Source organism: Trichosurus vulpecula, chromosome 2 (genome assembly GCF_011100635.1).
Source record: "Trichosurus vulpecula isolate mTriVul1 chromosome 2, mTriVul1.pri, whole genome shotgun sequence".
Lineage (NCBI taxonomy): Eukaryota > Metazoa > Chordata > Mammalia > Diprotodontia > Phalangeridae > Trichosurus > Trichosurus vulpecula.
Window position 1 is genome coordinate 313,936,855 of NC_050574.1, and position 6,090 is coordinate 313,942,944.

The following is a 6,090-nucleotide window of genomic DNA, read 5'->3' on the forward strand; positions in this document are numbered from 1 at the left end:
GCACAAAATAGGTACTATGTAAATGCTTGCTATGATGATAATGATGTTCCCCATCTCTGGAATGCACTTTTTCCTTCCTTCTATGTAGAATTCCTATTTTCCTTTAAAGCATAGTTTGGGTGATGTGTCATACATGAGGTCATTCCTATTGCTTCTCATCCCTTTTCCAGTATTCTCTCCTTCTTGAAATCACTGTCCTACTTTATAGAGATTCTAATTACTTATCTGTGTGCATGCTATGTTGTGCTTACCCCTAGCAGAAAAGAAGTTCTCTGAGGACAGTAATTGCTTCTTCCCTCCCTTTTTTCCCTTCCTTTCAATTTCTTTTTCTCTTTCTCTTTCTTGGATGGTGGGGGACTTTGTAGCTCTAGTTTCTAGCTCATTTTCCAGTACAGAGCATGTATTTAATAAATGGTGACTGAACAAAATTGAATGTATACCCACCTCCTATCCCAAAGCAGAAACAGAAATACCTTGACCATTACTCTTCCTTATCAATCTCTCTGCCTTACCACTTCCTTCTACCTCTTTTCCCAGCCTGCTCCAGGAAAAAAAAAAAACAAAAAAAAACAAAAAAAACCTTTGAGTAAGAAATCAGGGCTCTGGTAGTAAAAGCTTTATGTCAGTTATTGAATAACATGATGTAATGTTAATACAATGTGAAGATTGTCCCCACCCCTTAATAGGCCTATGGGACCTGCTTTGAACCTGAGTCACATGAAAGCGTGAGTCACATGAGCCTGTGTCATGAGGTTTGTGATGCCCTCTGGCCCTGAAGAGGGTTATATATTTTGCTTTGGAGCTCACTCATTGGAAGAGTGTTTGTGTGACTTAGCCAGATGAGACTCAGGGTAGCTGTTAAGGAGCCCCCTCCCTCTGGCTTTGAAACCACGGATGTTGGTTCTTCTCTCTCTGGTAACTACATCTATACTGCTTTTGGTCAGACAGTTGGAAGCCCTGTCTATTGGTCTTTGCTGTTTGTGCTTGCTCTGTTCATATAATTTCTGCTTGTAATTTCTGTTTGTATTTTCTCTGAAGTTCAAGGTGCTGATTTTCGCCTGAACTAAATGAATTATATATACATATATATAAAATATATATACATATATATAATATATACATATATAAAATATATATACATATATAATATATACATATATGTATATATATACACATATAAAATATATATACATATACATATAATATATATATATACACACATATATATGTAATGTTTGATTAAAGTAAGCTTGTTGACCTCTTTAAATTTGCTTTCCTTTCGAAAAGCAGATTAAAGAATCTGCGCTAGCATCCCTCCTGTGTGCTGGTGTTATTGGTGTTGCACCCCCATAGCAGTTGCAAGTAGCATTGTTGTTACACATGCTGATTCCCCAACCCCCAGGCAGATATGGAAGAATAGCCACTGGAGCCAGCAGAGGGCTAGAGTTGAAAAGCTTCCTGACTCATGGTGAAAATGTTTTTAATCAGTGGAAATTAAGCAGGGAGATATGAAAAAGTCCTTCAGTCACATTTATGACAGCATTGCAAGACTGACCAGAATATGGTTTTATATGATGCCTTTTAGACATCTCCAAACACTTTGCTAAATGATGCATTCCCCTCTGCACCTGCAATCCATAAGGACTGTTTGAAAAGCATGTTATTAATGGAGACCAAGGCCAGCATTGATAGACTGCTAGAAATTACATTACTAGATGTGGTTATTTGTTCAGACAATGCTTGGACTTGGAACTGAGTAGGGAGTTCAGGGCCATAAGACATATTGGCAAGATCTGGAAAAATAAAGGGAAAATCTTTAAGTGAAATACTCATGGAAAGTACATCCTATAAAGCCCTCACCACAGCCCAGGAAGCTCACTGAAATTACTACAAAGAAGAATTAAGAGATAGAATGTTTTTTTTTCTCCCCAGTAGCCAAAGTAAATAGAATTGAGTGCTGTCTGGAACACTGTCATCTCTTTAGAAGAATGTGTGAGCGGTTTGCCTCACTTTTCTTCTTTCACTTCTCTTGTTTGCTTTGTCTGGGAATGCCTGACAGAAATGCAGCTTGCCCTTGAATTTTAAAAGGCTGCATAGGGGGATCTCAAAGTAGATGAGTTCAGGAAATAATACCTGAATCCTCTTCTTAAGACTCTAATTAGTGCCCTGGGCTCAGAGGTTCTGTCTCTCCTGAATGTCAGGTTTGTAGTTAGAAAAGACCTTCTTGTCACGAATTCTTCATCTTCAACCTGGGATCCATAGACCCTCCTAATTTGTTCATATATAGATTTCAGGGGGTCCAATAATTTGGATGAAAGCATTTTCCTTCATTTTTCCTAGCTATTAAATGAAATTTAGAATTTCCTTCAATTATGAGTGAAGGCAACAAATGTTATTCTGAAGATTCCACAGTCTTCATCAGATTTGCATGGGGGTCCATCTCTCTCTCTCTCTCTCTCTCTCTCTCTCTCTCTCTCTCTCTCACACACACACACACACACACACACACACACACACACACACATCCCACAACCATCTTTTTACATGAGGACCCCTTCTCAAATCCAAGTGCTCTTCCTTCCAAGGACTATTTCTAGTCTCATATGGCTGTGAGGAACTTTAGATGAAGGTGTCTAAACTAAAGTTTATTTGCTCTTGTCCCACAGACGTGTCCAGAGGTCCTGGTGACATGAGATCTAGTTGCTAACTTATTCTCATTAAGTCGATAACTTTTTTATTGAATGTTACCATGTTATCATTTCAGTTCTAAGCCATGTTTGAGAGCCATGACATAATACTTGCCCTCAAAGTGTTAACAGATTTCTTGGGGGAAACAAGACAAAAAAGAGCAGTTATTTCTCATTTCTGGTAACTCAAGGATCTATTATTTCATCAATGAAGAATGCATACTAGATCCCAATGTTGAAGGAAACCAATGTCCCACCACAACTTACTGTCCAGTCTTTGAGCTTCTGTGACTAAAAATGAAAATTGCTTTCTGACCCTCCTATAAGTGATAAGCATCATTGAACTTAGGGTGACTGTTCCTCAGACAGGAGAAGCATGGTCTCTGGCCTACCTTATACTTTTAGCTTTTCCAGTTAAGTAAGGCCCATCAGAGCTTATGCCCCTTTGCCACAGTCTTTGGGAACACCATATTATGATGAGGCTTTGTTGAGGAAGATGAATACACAATCAGGTGTAAGATGTATGATACAGCAAGTAATTGTCAAAGTTCAAACTCGGGAGTGGTCACTTAGGGTGGGAGGAGTCAGGCAAGTCTTTATGGAGAAGGTAGGACTCCAGCATTAATAAGTGGGCATTTGGGATATGGGTAGTTCTCATGATATCATCATACAGGTATTTTGACATGGAATAAATGCACTGATCTTTAAATGCCTTTAAGTAAAGTAACCCATCATTATAGATGAGACTATGAATTATAGCCGATGTGTAGAATTGTAAAATCTTAGACCTATAACTCACCAGTCCATAAAGTGCATGAAAACAATTGGGAAATAATATCCAATGTAAATAATAAAAAAAGTAAGAAAGGAGGGAAATAATATTTCCAGATCTTAAATTATATTATAAAGCAATAATCATCAAAACCTTTCAATATTGGCTAAAATAATTTTTAAAAATGATCAAAGGAATAAACCAGACAAAGGAGAAACAGAAAAAAATCATATTCAATAAGCCCATGTTCCATAAACCTCCAAATACAAAGAACTTGGGGAAGAACTACCTATTTAATAAAAGTTTCTGGGGAAAGTAGAAACTGAAGCGGTTGTAGGCATATTAATTTATTGATAAAACTTATTTATTAGCACATCAAATTACTACAAAGTTTGAAAAAAATAAGAAAAAAGCTATATAGTTCACTTAAAATATGTCCAATTTGACTAACTTAAATGAGTTTTTGATCCTCAGAAAGTGAAATGGGTCTTGGAAAAGGTATAACATATTATAACAATTTTATAAAGATGTTTAACTAGTGTAATTCAATTATTAAATAAATAGCAAAAATTGCCTTCATAAACAAATGGAGCCTCTTTTCAAGAGGGCAAAACATACCTAGAACATGAATGTATTTGTAAAGTCTTACTAAGAAGGATCAAAGATTATCGGTAGCATCCATAAAAGAATGAGAAGGGGCAGAGAGAGGAAAAAAAAATTAAAGTTTGGCAAGGAACACTTACCAAAGGAAAATTTTAAAAAAAGGGTTATAGGAAAAAAAGACTACAACTCTATTAAGACAAAAATGTGGCCAAGAAAATAGAGCAGTCACTCCCTGATGTGCTTAATTTCCCATCCACATTCAATGTGTGTGTGTGTGTGTGTGTTTGTGTTTATATAATCAGATATATTGGGAGCATCCTTGATGAGGATATTAGAAGGGAACAGGCAGACTTTTGTAAGACACATTCCACATTAGGAGACCACATCTTTACCATTATGGATTTGGTTAAAAGATGAAGAAAGCGTGTTATCCCATAATACTTATAGTTTACCATAATAAGTTTTTGAGTTGGTAAACATAGCTGCTTTGAAATATCTCTTCTTTCTTTTAAATTTACTTTATTTTTAATTCATAGAACAAAAGAAGTATTTCCATAACACAGTACAATAAAAAAGATGATTGCATATGAAACTGCCGATATACCATGTACAATTCTCTATTCCCTCCAAACATACAGCAAAGTTTTCATGTAAATCACTTTTCCCTCTTTTTTTCTTCCCTCCCAAGTCCTCTGCCCTAGAGACAGCTACCATTAAATGCAAATAAATACACACATATATATATATATACATACATACATACATATATATGTATGTATACAAAAAGGAGTTTTACTACAGGGAAATAACTCTCCCTCTCCCTCTCCTTCTCCCTCTCCTTCTCCTTCTTCCTCTCCCTCTCCCTCCTTCCCTCCCTCCCTTTATCTCTCTCTCTCTCTCTCTCTCTCTCTCTCTCTCTCTCTCTCTCCCTCCGCCTCTCAATCTCTCTCTCTCCCCCCTCTCTCTCCTTCCCTCCCTCCCTCCCCCCCCCCTCTCTCTCTCTGTATGTGTGTGTGTGGTATGGGGTGGGCTGCTTGAGCACCAAGGAAAGCTCCTTGAAGTAGATGACTGAATGAATGAATTCGCAAGCAAGTGAAGTGAGAGATCAGTTCAGGCAATGTCAAATAGCATTGTTTGACTGGAATGTAGCGAGTATGAAGGGCGATACAATGAAATAAGAGTGGACAGGATGCATTAAATATGCATAATCTGGGAAATCATCACTGACTCTGGTTCCTATTCACTATTCCACACTGGTTTCAGAGTAGAAGGAAAATGATGCCCCAGTGTTGGGGATCAGCAGGGCAATATCATTAAGTAGACAAGAGGATGAAGAACCCAAGGGTCAAAGATGCCATTTGAAATTGATGAATGCCTTATTGAGGCTACAGATGTGGGCCAGCAAAACCCAGAACATAGTTGATAGTCTGGGGAAATATGGAAAAATCAAGGGTCTATAAGTAATAAGACAAACAGGAAATTTAGAGGGAGAGAGCCAGCATGAGAGGAGGTAGCAAAGGAGACTACCACCAGAAGGGGAGATAGAATTCATAATCATGGAGCTAGAGTACTGAAAATGATGACAGGGATTGAGTCAGAGAGGAATATTGTATACTGGGCTGAAATCTTAGGGGATTTGGAATAATATTCTGGAGGTCAGTAGCTGCAGTGGTGTGGGGCTGTGGTGACGAATGTACGGTACAAACTTCAAGAGAGGCAAGAAGGTAGGCCTTAAGAGTCTGAGAGTAAGAGTATACAGCAAGGTGTATTTAGCCTCCTCCTCCTATTGGAGTAAAGCCCATGGGGTATTGGAGCACTGGAGAGAATGGTGAAGGAGGTAGTGTCATCAAGAGAAGGCCAGAGTTCAGTTCTGGATAGAAAGTGGAAAGAGTGTATTGTGCCAAATGGTTTGCTGGGCAGGCAGCAAAATGGAGCTTATTATTATAATCCCTGCAAGGACTCAATTCCACAGTGAACTGACATGATTAATGACTCTTAAGGGAAGTTAGGCTGCCTAGACCAAAGAAT